At 45.3% G+C, this 14,578-nt stretch overlaps 1 non-coding gene across 1 annotated transcript; it reads right to left on the minus strand.

Annotated features, from left to right (window-relative positions):
• Positions 1 to 13,371: 13,371 nt before the first annotated feature.
• Positions 13,372 to 13,503, minus strand: LOC132240353 (small nucleolar RNA SNORA72). Its single transcript, XR_009454276.1, has one exon. It is a non-coding gene; the product is annotated as a small nucleolar RNA SNORA72 (small nucleolar RNA).
• Positions 13,504 to 14,578: the final 1,075 nt, after the last annotated feature.

Raw genomic sequence — 14,578 nt, forward strand, 5'->3', positions numbered from 1 at the left:
AGGGGCGGAGCCTGCAACCGCGGGGAACTGGGGGTCCCCTGCCTAGGCCTGACACCTCTGCCGGAGGCCTCAGGCCTGGTCAAGGGGCCGATCCGGTGATTGGTGATCGGAGGGTGATGAGGGTCAACTCCTCTGGCCGAGGCATCAGGCCTGGGCGGGGGGCTGAGCTGGGGATTGGGGGGATATGATGGTCCCCTTGCCCAGGCCTGAAGCCTGGGTCAGAGGCGTCAGGCTTGGGCGGGGGGTGGAGCAAGCGATCAGAGGGAGATGGGGGTCCCCTGCCCAGGCATGATTCCTGGGCCAGAGGCCTCAGGCCTGGGCGGGGGCCAGAGCCAGTGATCGGGGGGAGATGGGGGTCCCCTGTCCAAGCCTGACACCTCTGGCGGAGGCATCAGGCCTGGGCAAGGGGCCGATCAGGTGATCAGAGTGTGATGGGGGTCTACGCCTCTGGCTGAGGCATCAGGCCTGGGCAAGGGGCAGAGCCAGCAATCGGAGGGGTCTGGGGGTCCCCTGCCCAGGCCTGATGCCTGGGCCAGAGGCATCAGGCCTGGGCTGGGGGCAGAACCAGTGATGGGGGGAAATGAGGGTCCCCTGCCCAGGCCTGACACCTCTGTCAGAGGCGTCAGGCCTGGGCAAGGGGCCGATCCTGCGATTGGAGGGTGATGGGGGTCAATGCCTGAGGGCTCCCAGTATGTGAGAGGAGGCAGGCTGGGCTGAGGGACACTCCCCCCCCCCCCCCCACACACACACCCAGTGCACGAATTTCGTGCACCGGGCCCCTAGTTAAAAATGATTAGAAGTGACATGGTCTGTCTTGCAAGGTGGTGAACTCCTTGCCACGGACTGAACGAACATTTTGTGGGGGGGATGCTGTAAGGGAGATATCAGCATTTAACAGGGCCTGGTTTCCAGGTCCCTTTCAATCCCAAATTTCTATTATTTTAATTTACTATGATTAAAGGCTATATACAACTTCAGCTATGATTGAGGAGAGAGAAAAGCTTGTGGTTTCTGTATATATCATGAGAATATGAAATGGTTGCCACCTTGAGTAAAATTCCAAGGTTTAAAGATACATAGTTACATAATTGCTAATTTATGTATTTACATAACCTGTAATATTTTACATATTGTTGCATAATTACTAATTTACATAATCCATCTACTACTCCACTGAAAAGGCAGAGATTCCTTGCATCCCTGGCTCACTGAGCGATGGGTGGCCTCCAGCATGGGGTCCCTGGAGGATTTATGAGGGGAGTTTGCACTCGGTTGGAATACTTGCTCACCACTAAATCTAGAATCAAATCCCTGAAGAAGATGTTACTCCCCTAATTGGGATGCTCCAAGTCTAAGATCCAGGAGTCAAAGGTTTCAGGATTCCAGAATCTAAAGTCCCTGTAACTTGAAGTTTCAGGGGCTCAGCATTTCTAAGATCCTATGAATCTAGACATCTTTAAAAGGAAGGTCAAGATAGGCCTTTCCAGGGGGAGGGTTGGGGTGGAGCTGCTAAGGGGTGGATGTGAATTTCTTTTTTGTTCCTAAGGTAAAGAAATCTGTGAAAAGACCACGTGTAGAAAACAAAGTAATTTCGTTTTTAAAACTTAATTTTACATATTAAAAGAATATATTCTCTGGCCCCCCTGAAGGAGATAATGAAACCTATTTATTGTCTATATATTTATACACAATGGATTGGTTCAACACGCCAAATAAGACATTTTCTACGTCCAGACATTGCTGGGGCTCAGGTAGGAGTCTGGTAAAGGGATGCAGTCAGTTGTGTGCTGGTAAACCAACTCTCCATTGAGAAGCCTGCTTTGTAGCATTTGCCATTTTCCATGGTGTAAGTTATTCCCACCATGGCGGATCTTAAATTGCCCCCTGTTTAACAACCACTTCTTCACATTTCTGAAAATTGAACAGTCGCCTCTTATGACCTAGCAAAAGCTGGGTCCAGTGCATCCTGGGGTGTGGTGGCTGCCCAGGCCTCTATAATCGAACCTGGAAGGGTTGGAGGGGTTGTGGCTGTGAGGGCAATTGTTCAAATTAGAAGAGAGCTGTGCTGATCCCAATGTCATATCTGGAGGCAGGGGCTGCGTTTCCTCCTCTGGGCCAGAGAAGCATGGAGGCAGCAGAGGTGAGGACTCACAGTTGCTGGGACTGGGGTGGGGTTGAAGAGAAGGGGCTCACACAGGGCCCTCTTCCCCTGCCCCCAAACATCCTAGGCCAGTTCTCTGAGCCTCAGTCTTTTTCTCTGTAAAATGGGGTGAGTAGAGGACCCTGTTTCCTCATGGTGCTATTGAGAGAATTAAATAAAGGGCCCATCGAGCGTTTGGTCCAGGGTGGCCCACTGTGAGGACTGACAACCACAGCTATTCTCTCTGCTTGGCAGGAGGCACCAGTTGGGGGCCAGATGTGAGCTCTGCACCTTCATTAACTAGTTCACCCTAGTTAACTGCAAACATCCTACCTAAAAACCCCTTACTTGTTGAATACCCTAGTTAACAGTGAACACTCTAGTTAACAGCAAATCTCTTAACAGTTAACACCATAGTCAACCTGCAAACATGCTACTTAACAAAATACCTCAGTTGACAGTGAGCATCCAACTACAGTTGACAGTGAACACATCCTACTTAATGGTCAGCACCTTCATCAACAGTTAACACTTAACAACAAACACCTCAAGTTGATGCTGACTCTTTGTCAGGAACTGAATTCCAGCTGGAAATCAGGATGAGGCCCTCACTGAGGGTGTGGGGAGAGGGGGGAGGCTCAGGCCCTTGTTCTGCCCTGGAGGCCTGGCCAGCCAGTCCCAGCCCTGCCTCCCTCTGGCAGCAGCACCCGCAGCCCACCCCACACCCCCCTGGCTGCAGCCTCGCTCCGCTCTGTAGTCCAAGTTTACAAAGGGAAAGATGAAACAGTCCTGGAACGTGAAATGCATTATTCAGCTCCAGCCTGGACGCCCACACTTCCCTCGAGGGGAGCTCAAGTTCCTCATGTATTGGAGATGAAAGTCCAGGCGGCAGTGGGTGGGAGCTTGGAGCCATTTGCGGTCTCTCCCCTCACCCTCCCTTTCTCCCTGGCTCTTTGTCTTTCTGTAATCCCCCTCCTTCCCCCAGCCTTCCCTCTCTCTGTCCGTCTGGCCAACTGTCTCATTTCTGGCTCCTCTTTGCCCATCACCTTCTCTCAAACTCTCTTCCTCTGATTCTTCCTTTCCCACTTTCTGTCTCTTCTCCTCTCTCCCCCTTCCTTTTGTCTCTTCCCTCCCTCCCTCCCTCCCTCCCTCCCTCCCTCCCTCCCTCCCTCCCTCCCTCCCTCCCTCCCTCCCTCTCCCCCCTCCCTCTCTCCCTCCTTGCCTTTTCCCCTCTCTTTTCATCCTCCTGGTCTCAATCCAAGCACCACCTCCCTAGAAAGCCCTCCCTGACTGTCCAGGCCCAGCTTATGTCCCGGTGTCACTCCTAGAACCTGATCCTCGCCTTTAAAGCCCTATTTGTATAAATGATTACAAATCAGGGTGATTGTTTAGTGTCTTTCTCCCACCAGAGTGTAAGTTCCATGCCTGCTTTTGTCTTGCTCACTGCTGTCTCCTCAGTACCTGGTATGCAGTAGGTACTTATAAGACGTGTCTGGTGGAATTGCCTTTCTTTCTGTCCCTTCCCCTCTCTCTGCTGTCTTGGCTGCCCTGTGGCCCCAGCCAGAGGCTCCTCCTCTTGCCTCTCATTCTGCTCCTTAATTCCTGTCCCCACAGCTCCTGGTGGCCCAGGTGGGTCTTGGCTCTCAGCCTGCTGACCAGGGACCCTTGCAACTCCCAGAGTGGGACCAGGGCCTGTTTGAGGCCCAAAGTCCTCATCCTGACCCAGCAAGCAAGAGTTCATTGTCCTTTTGATGAGGGAATGAGTGACACAAAGAGGGATTTGGCATTCCAGTCCCTGCTGTTACACTCAACACCACGTGACCGTGACCTTCGGACAGTCCCCTCCAAGGTCCGAGTTTCTCTTTCCCTGTCTGTGAAGTTGACAGGGTGAGGGTGGGGGTGGGGTGGTGGGTGAGGGGAACATGCTCTGTAAACCGTCCTGGGCCTGCTGGCAGCTGTGACTGTCAGGCTTAGTGCAACATTCCCCTCTGCTGTCAGGGCCCTGAGGGGATGAAAAGTGAGTCTGCCGCACCAGGGAGCCCAGCTGGGCGATTCGGGGTTCTGGGGCTCTTCAGTGAGCGGGGTTAGGGGAAGGAAGTTGAAGTTCAATATGAACCCCTCATTGTCATTGTTATCGTGTTAACTGTTAACTATCCTATACCCACCAATGTGAAAGAGGTATGCATCTATCCCCTTTATTTTATTTTTTGAATCCCTTTTATTTTTTATGCAATCCCAGAAGTTTCCCCGCTTTGCTTTCTCCTGCCTCCCTGATCTACCACCAGTGGACTTCATATAACGCCCTTACATCTTCCCCTTTGATTCTGATGCATAAAGTAAGTGGTAAAACTACCATTTCCCGAAGCATTTCCTCAATTCGTTGAGATTTTTGCTTTCCAGCAATCGTCATCAGTTTGGCTCAGATAAACTCATAAAAAATTCTTACAGGTTTGACACTGGGCACCCTTCCACACTCTGTATTACCTTCAATCAATCTGCTCACCCAAACTGTGAGGAGGGCCTTCTCCCCGTTTGTCTGATGAAGAAACTGAGGATCGGGCCACCAGCCCAAGGTCATGTGTGCTAGAAGGGAGGAGCTGGATCAAAACCCAGATCTAATTCTCTGACCTCTCTTTCCAAACCTCAGTTTCCTTGCCTGCACGCTGAGGAGCTGAACTGGGTGACCTTGGAGATCATCAGAACTGTGGGTCAGTGGAGGAGAGCTGGGGCCAGGGAAGGAGGGGGGAGGGGTGCCCCGTCTAACATCCCTCTGGGCCAGGCCAGCTCAGCCTCCGCGGAACTTTCCAGGCTTCAGAGTCCAGAGGTGATTCTTATTACTGGCTCCAAATGATTTTGCGTCTATTTATTTGCTGCATTTTGATTTTGCATTCAATTTCCGGTCCATTCACGGTGTCTGCCTGTTTGGAGGATGCGAAATTGAGGCAGCCAGGAGCGCAGTTTGGACACGCCTGACAGCCTCCGCTCCTGGCTCCTCGCAGGGAGGAATGCTTGATGAGCCACAGTGGAAGGGTCAGGTGAGCTGGGGGCTGTCTGGGCCACCACCCTCCCCAGCCAGAATCTGTCCCATGGACCCCCCCCCCCCCCCCCCCCCCCGGGAAGCTGGGTTCCTCCCCTCCTTCTACCCCAACACACATCTGAGATGGGAACCCGGCCAGTGCATGGGGATTACAGGAAAACCCGGCTCTGGTTTACAAAGGATTTGAAATCCTACTGGAAATGTCAGGAGCATTTGAGAAGAGAGACCAGGGTTTGAACCCAGCTTGACCCTCCAACATCTCTTCCTCAGTCACTATCCGTGGAATCTTCCTAACGCTCAATCTGATCTTGCCACTCTCCTGCCTGTTGCCCTGGAGGCTGTCCATATCAGCCTCCTCTCTCAGCACTTCCTGCAGCTCACCCCAAGCTCCAGCCTCTCCCAGCAGCTCAGATCTCCCTGTGTCCACAACTTTGTACTGATTGTCCCCTCTGCCCAGACCATTTGCCCCCACCTTGTCCTCTAGGCAACTTCTCAGCACTTTTTACAAATTGTGAAAATGTCAGCTTTCTGTGTGAAGTCTTAAACGTAGCACTTTATATGCCTTACTTGACACTCACAGCCCCGCCCAGATATTCCTATTACCAGCTCTCCAGAAGTCAGAGGAGACTCAGAGAAGCTAAGCAAGTTGCCCAGGGTCACACAGCAGATGCCAGTATAAGCAGTCCAACTCCAGAGCCCATGCTCCTAACCTCAGAGCCTTAGAACCCGGCTCTGAGACCACCCCCTCAGAGCTGCACACACACACTGCCTCCCCCTCCCCATTTCCAGCAGAGAGACACCCCACCCCCATCTGCATCTCAGGCATCCCTGTGTGCAGGAAGTGTTTGATTATTGCATTTCCACATTGGGGTGGTGCTTTCGTGTTTTGCGTGTCTGGCTCAAGGGCAGTGGCTATGGTTCCCCAGTGCCTAGCATGGGGCTTGGCATGAAGGGTAAACAGAAAGTAGGGTTTCTATCTGTTTATTCTCACCAGGTACCCCGCAGAGATGATGGAGAGAGCAAATGAAGTAAGATCTGTAAACAGACCTTGTGTGGCTTCTGGGGGGAGAGGGGAAGGGAGGAGGGGGAGCAGGTCGGGAATTATTATACAGAGAGGTGACATGAATTGCCGGAGGTCACACAGCAATGATCAGTAACGTCTACACTGCCTTCCCTCCACAAAGACAAGGCAGAGACATAGTCTCCTGAATGTCTGTGAAAGTGCACCCTGTTAGCTGGCTCAGTATCACTCCATCTTTCTGACCCCAGCCTTGGGGAGTTCTGGGGAGAAGGAGGGTGCCAACAGGGGGGAGGGGGCTCTGATGAAGGCCATATATCACAGTGGCAGCTGAGGCCGAGAGACAGGAGTGATTTTTCTTCATGGTTTTCAGACAAATGAGGTGGGCAGAAAATGGATGGCAACCTTCGGCATGAGCGGCCTGGGCCAGGGGAGCCGGCCGTGACCGCCTGGGCAGTGGGGAGCACATTCCCAGCCGGCCTCAGCAGAGGGTGGAGGCAGCCAGACTGGGGAAGGAGCCATGCCTGGAGGTGAGCCAGGGTTGTGTGAGGTGGCCTGGGTCTGTGCTGCTTGACTGTGTGACCAGGGCAAATCAGGCCTCCTGGGGGCCACAGTTTCCCCTCTTGCGTGGTGAGTGGGCCAGGGTAGGAGCGACAGCTTCGACTGACTGAGGCCTCTGAGCCCTGCCTCATCAAGGCCTGGCAGCATCTTGGGGTAAGAAGGACGGGGTTTTCCCCCCAAACCTCTTTATTCTTCAACCGTCCCGAAGGGGCCTGGAGAGTCAGGAAAATAGACACAATCCTGGCAAAGTTCTCAGCAGTCCCAAGGCTAGATCCTTCCCACCTCCAAACAGCCCTTGAACATGAGGTTTGGTAACCTGGAAAGCTTATCATCTTAGAAACCCAGATTCTGCAGAGGGCGCAGAGGGTGTGATTGCCCACCCACACCCATGTGCCAGGATGGTAGCTTTCTTTTCTATAATGCAATGCCATTTCCATTTGGAGTCCACAGTGGGAGGAATACAGGCCGATTGGGCTCTCCCCTTTCATGGGGTTGGAGGACCTTTTGGGACTGACACAGATCATGGGAGAGGACAACAGACCCGCAGTTGTTGTCTGCCCATCAAGACATGCTGCCCCTCTATTGCTGGCTGCCATGGTTCGCTGCTGGCCACGAGGCTGCTCTGGGTCTGGCGAGTTTTCCCGATGCCCCTTCACCACGCCAGGCACGGGAGCTTCTGCAAGGCCATCTCATGCTGCGCACCCAGCCATGTTTTTCTCAGGGGCTCAGAAGAATGGGTCACAGGTCACTGCTGCTCTCAGGTCCTCCAGACCTGGCTGCAGGTTCTATCATCACCCTCAGCCCTGGAGACAGGGTGGGACTCCTTTTTCAGTGGCCTGTGGCTTTAAGAGTTGGGTTCCCTCTGACTCTTCTCTTGAAGCCCAGCTGAGAGGCCTGTTGTGGTCTCAGGGGTAACTGAGAGCATGGTTATACCCTGGACCCTCAGTCTCCCACATCTATTGTCAGTGTCTCAAGTCTTTCCTCTTCCCCTCAGGGCTGTGGCTTTGCAAACTCAAGACCAGGAGGACACCAACGGGACTATTGGGGGTGGAATCAAGGGCAAGGACATAATAAAATGGATTCATATTTCAAAAGGATCATACAACCACATTGAGATATTAGAATGATACAATGCTGGGCACTTGTAATCTCAAAATCACAAAAAATCTGTATTTCTTAATTGCCATCTATAGGAAGATGACTAAATTGTGGCAAATCAGTCAATTAACCATTCCAGTTACAAGTAATGAACTTCAGCCACATGTAGTGGCATGGATAGATCTCAAAACTATATTGGTGAGTCAGGGGATGGGGAACAAATTGCAGAAGGCTACGTATGATTTGATAGCATTAATGTAAATATAAAAAACTCACCAACAGTGTGAATACATTCATAAGCAGTTAAAGTATAAAAACACAGATGGCTGGGAAGGCAACACATCCTACTCCCTGAGAATGTTTCCTTTGGTCTGGGGAGAAAGAGAAAGGAATTGAATTGGGGAGTGGTATATGCAGGGGTCTTCAGTTGTAGCTGAAACATTTTATTTCTTTGAAAAGACAGTAACTAATTAAATATATATACACATACATGTTTGTGTATGTAAGTTGTTGATAGAGTTTTTGAAAGAGTGGCCTGCTCCATGTAGCCTTCTTTCACTTGCTGAGGTGCTATTGCTAAGATTCATCTCTGTTGTTTGTGGCTATTGTTCATTCATTCTGGCTGCTGGATAGCATTCTATTATGTGAGATAGCAGAAGAAGTAGATCCCCAAGACCTCTCAGACACTGCTGAGGGAGTGCAAATTGATGCAACTACTTTGGAAAACAGTTTGGCAGAATCTCATGAAGCTGAATATTCAGCAATTCCACTCCCAGGTATATGCCCAAGAGAAACTCTTGCACATACACAACAGGAGACCTGACAAGAATGCTCGTATTCATTCTGCCCACAATAGTGAAAACCTGGAAACAACCCAAATGCTCAACAGCCTCAGAGTGGATGAATGTATTTGTTTGCTGACAAAATAAATCTGGAAAAAAAGAAAAGGTAAAAAGGCAAAATTTTGATATGTCAAAATGCGGTAGCGAGTACATTGGTCTTCATTCCATTATTCTTCAAATGTTTGAAATAATTTGCAATAAAAAGAAACTGTATTTTTAACAAATTCTGAATTGTAGTATGTTGGACTTAGGAGATCTGCACTCTTTGGTGTCAGGAGGGGTTCGAGATGACCTAGTGTGTTTGTTACACCCGGGATCTCGCCCAGCTAGCTTCCAGCCTCTGTCTGTGTGCTCCCAGCACTGAGTGGAGATGAACTTCAGGGGTGGATCAGGTCAAGAAATAAACATAACCCTCATCTGTAGAAATTGCTCACAGGGAAGGGAAGTGACCTAGGGTCACGCAGGAAGAGCTGATAGCAAGTCAGGGGGACAAGGAGAGAACCTAAGTGGGCATCAGGCCTGGAAGATCACACCTCCCTTACACTCTCCCCTCCAGAATCTTGTCCTTCTCACCAAGTCCCCCCACAGTTCACAATGCAGTCCTCCAATCCCTCTGAGACATCTGTACCAAATCTTTCTTTAGCTCCAACAGCACACATGCCTGAGCACATGAACCATGTTCCTACATATGCATATGCTTGGGCCTGTGTACCCATGAGGTCCTCGGGGGTAATTATCTGTGGGCTTGTGTGACTACCCCTGAGCCTAGTCCAAGTCACAGCATCACTATTGCCGGATGACTCTCAGCCTCTTCTTGGCTTCTCTGCTTTCCACCTCATCCTCTCCATGCTCCACATTGCAACCAGGAGTGAGGGCGATCTTTCTGAAGCACAGAGCTGACTTTGTCACTCCTGCACACAGAAGAGCAAATATGTGTCACAGACAGATTAATATATTCATGCATGTGGATTCCAGCATCAGTGTGTGAGAACTCGTACATGTGTGTACATACCCTTTTTGCTTTTATATATATTTTACTTTCTGATTGGGTATTAGCTGGACATGGGGGGAAAAAACCTTCATGCAATGCAGAAAGATGCATAGGAAAAGTCTGACCGCTGGAATGGTGGAGGAAGGACCTTTAAAAATCAACTCCATAAAAAGTAGTGAGACCACTGGAAGAACCCTCAAATACACTTCTTTTGAATGTTGGAAATGAAAGACAACAATTCGAGGTGTAGTTATTCAAGAAAAATGGCTGAATCTTGGCAAAAAAAGCAGTGAGTGTTATGATGTTTTTCACTTGCCTTAGTTTCATCCCCTCTTTCCAGTTTCATGGTGATCTTGAAAAATCAAGTCTTGCAACCACAGCAACTGTGTAAACAGCAGCCGAGCAGCAACTAGAGAGGATGGAGCAGTTTTGGAGCTCCTCAAAGGCCCCTCCCCAGACACTGGTCAGCATTTTTAAACATTGTTTTTAGAGAAAGTCAATGTGAGAGAGTAACGTTGATGTGAGAGAGAAACAGCAATTGGTTTCACACAGGCCCAGACCGGAAATAGAATGCACAACCTGGGTATGTGCCCTGATGGGAAATGGAACCCGCCACCTTTGGTGTACAGGACAATACTCCAACCCACTGAGCCACATTGGCCAGGGTGAGACTTCTCAGTATTTGACTTGTCTGGCAGCTTGCTCAAAAGCTTCATTTCCAGGACTTTTCTTTGGCCCGAATTAGAGATCTCTCCATGCAAAAGACCTATCTCCAAGGGCATTTGTCAATAAACATCAGATGCAATTGTTGGACATCACAGCTGCCTGAGGCAGCCATACCAGTTGGAGCTAAGAAAAGACTAACCAAAAATCTTAAACAGTGTCACTCCAATAAATTCCATTAAAATAAGAGTTACAGTATTCACATTCTATAGGATGATTACAAAGTACTTTCAACTAAAGCTAGATTATCACTTAAAAAAAATGCCACCCTTTGTTTTAAAATAAAATTATAAACTCCAAAAAAATATATTGAGGGAATGGGTAAGGGACTTTGAAAAGTTCTAACATATTCCTGGGAATTTAGAAGGCCATGTTCATGTGCATGCCTACGGAAGATATGAGAAGATCATAGCCTTTCACCTCTGGTTGCACTGAGGCTCTGTGTAAGCAGAATGAAGGCGAAGGCAGAATTTAAATTCCCCACAACACATACACAGAGCCCCTTGGCAAAGGCTGTGAGAGTTATTAATTCAGGGCACTTAAGAAAACCTTTTCCCATGCATTAGCTGACCACGAAGCTCACTGAGCAGAGACTTCAATGGCCACACATGACAAAGAATACAGACTTTGCAGAATTAGTCCAGGAAAGTCAATAAGCAAACAAACAACAACAAACCCTGGAAGGGAGGGGAGGGGACTGGTTTTCAGTGTTCTCTATCCAGCAAAATTATCCTTCAAAAAGGAAGGAGGAATTAAGACATTCCAGATATTTTTTAAAATATTAGAGAATATGTCACTAGCAGACTTGCTTTACAAGAAATACTAAAGAGAGTCCTTTAGGCTGAACGGAAAGGGCACTGAGCAGTCATAACTGAAGTCTGCATGAAGAAACAGAGTATAGAAATAAAGAGGAAAAATGAGTATGTAGGTAAATATACAGCAGCATGAATGTAATTTTGTTTGTAACTTTTTCTTTTCTTACCTGATTTAAAGGACAACTGCATAAAACTAATTATAAAACGATGTTAATGGGCTTTAATGTATAAAGATGTAATTGCATGACAACAATAGTGCAAAGAAGGAGGGAGGGAATAGAGCTCTATTAGAGCAGTTTTTGTATACTATGGAAAATAAGTTGGTATTGGTCCAAACTGAATTGTTTCAAGTTAAGATGTTAATTGTAATCATCAGGAAATGACTAAGAAAATAACTCAAAAATATAATAAAATATAAAACAAGAATTAAAATGGTATACTAGAAATTTTCCATTTAACACAAAACAAGGCAGTATTGGAGGAATAGAGGAACAAAAAGACATAAGACATAAGAAAATAAAGCAAAATGGCAGACATAAATCTTAGTTCATCAGTAAAAAGATTGAAAAGTATATAACATGCAAACAGGAACCAAAAGAGTGCTGGAGAAACTATCCTAATACTGGACAAAATAAACTTTAGACAAAAGTTGTTACTAGAAACAAAGAAGGACATTTTATAATGATAAAAGGGTCAATTTATCAGGAATACATAGCAATTATAAACACACATGCACCTAATGAATATATAAAGCAAATACTAACAGAATTGAAAGCAGAAATAAATAGATGGACACTTCAGGACTATACTTTCAATAATGGATAGAACAACTATGTGAAATATTAACAAGGAAATAAAAGACTTGAATAATACTATAAACTCAACCTAACAGAAATCTATAAAATACTCCCATCAACAACATTCTCTCAAGTGCACATAGAACATTCCCCAGGATAGATAATGTGTTAAGTCACAAAAGAGGTCTCAATAAATTTGAAAGAATTTACATCATACAAAGTATGGTTTCTGACCATATGGAATTAAATTAGAAATTAATGAAATGATTTAGGGAAATTCTGAATATGTGGAAATTCAATAAATCACAAGGAAAAATTAGGAAATATTTTAAGATGAATGAAAAGGAAAACAACATAAAACTTACGGGATGCTGCTAAAGCAGTGCTTAGAGGGAAATCAATAGCTGTAAACATCTATATTGAAAAAGACAGCTTTCAAATCAATAACCTACATTTCTACCATAAGAAACTAGAAAAAGAAGAACAAACTAAACCCAAAGCAAGCAGAGGAAGTAAATAATAAAAACTAGAGAGGAAATAAAGGAAATATCACTTTATACCCATTACGATCAATATAATAATTTTAAAAGGGCAGTACAGGTGTTGGCAAGAATTTGGAGAAATTGGAACCTTCATACACTGTTGATGGGGATGTAAAATAGAGCAGCGAACTGAAAACAAAGTGAGAGTTTTTCAAAAAGTTAAACATAGAGTTACCATATGGCCCAGCAATTCCTCTGTTAGGTAGATATCCAAAACAAAGGAAAACATATGTCCACACAAAGACTTGTTCATGTGTATTCATAGCAACATTATTCACAATAGCAAAAGATGGAAACAACAAAAATATCCATCAACTGATGAATGGGTAAAAAATATGGTATATCCATACAATGGAATATTATTAAGACCTGAAAAGGAATGAAGTATGTACTTACATGTTACAACATGGATGAACCTTAAAAACATTCTGCTAAGTGAAAGAAGCTACCCACAGGCCATATATTATATTTTTCCATTTATATGAAATCTCCAGAAAAGGAAATTCCATGGAGACAGAAAGTAGATGAGTGGTTGCCTGGGGCTGAGTGCAGGAAGGAATGGGGAGTGACTGCTAATTTGGGGGGCAATGAAAATGTTCTGGAATTAAGTAGTAGTGATGACTGCATAACTTTGTAAATACACTGAAAACACTGAATGTATAATTTAATTTATTTATTTTAAAACAATAATAATTTTACAATTCATTTAATGACAACTGGGAATCATGAAATTAGCAGAGGTTATCTTCCAGTTATTGTACTAGCTGTGCTGTCATTTATGGAGGTTAACCATATAAATCAGACTTGGTTTATTACCAGCATTTATAAAACCAGACCTAGGGAAAGAACTGGGTCTGGGGACACATGCATGGTCTTAATATAGTAAATATTTAGCCTGTCCTGATTATTACAAAATCAGAACAGTGAGTATATTCACAGTGAATATATAATTTTAAAGGATAAATTTTATGGCAAGTAAATTATATCTCAACAAAGCTGTTATAAAATGAAAGTATCCCTCCAATGCCATTTCCCTTGTTTCTTGTGTATCCTTTAGGGAATACTCTACACACATTGGAGAGGACATACATGTATATCATATTTCACTAAATCTTAGACCCTAGCAATGATAGCATGTACCATCTTTTATGTACCAGAAAGAAATTTTAAAAATCACTGCTTCTTTTAATTGTAAAACATATCCCAACTTCAGGGGTGTTAACATGTTTAAAATGTTAAAATGGAATCAATGCATATGGCATATGTTTTTCACGTGTTTTTCTTTAATTATCTCTTGGTCTTTTTATTTTTCCAGTTTTATTGAGATATAGTTGATATACATCGCTGTATAAGCTTAAGACATCACAACATAATGGTTTGACTCACATATACTGTGAAATGATTACCACAATTAGTTTAGTTATCATCCATTATGTCATGTGGATGCAATAAAAAGAGAAAGCAAAAAACAAAATAAATTTTTTTCATTGTGATGAGAACTCTTAAGATTTACTCTCTTAATAACTTTCGTAATATTATATAGCAGTGTTAACTATAGTCATCATATTGTACATTATTATATCCCTAGTACTTGTTTATGTTGTAATGGAATTTTGGACCTTTTGATTACCTTCCCCCAATTCTTTCTCCTCTCACCTCCCCTTTCTACCCCTGCTCTGGTAACCACAAATCTGGTCTCTTCTATGAGATTTTGTCAGATTCCACCGATAAGTGAGATCATACAGTATGTCTTCCTATCTGATTTATTTCACTTAGCATAATGCCCTCAAGTTGCTTCCTTGTGGTCACAAATGTCAGGATTTCTCATTTTTTTTATGATTGAATAATAATCCATTATATATATATATATATATATATATATATATATATATATTCTCACAACTTCTTTATCCATTCATTATTGGTAGACACTTAGATTGTTTTCACGTCTTGGTTATTATAAATAATGCTGCAGTGAACGGGGGTTACAGATATCTTTTCAAGTCAGTCTTTT

This window comes from Myotis daubentonii, chromosome 8 (assembly GCF_963259705.1).
Source record: "Myotis daubentonii chromosome 8, mMyoDau2.1, whole genome shotgun sequence".
NCBI lineage: Eukaryota > Metazoa > Chordata > Mammalia > Chiroptera > Vespertilionidae > Myotis > Myotis daubentonii.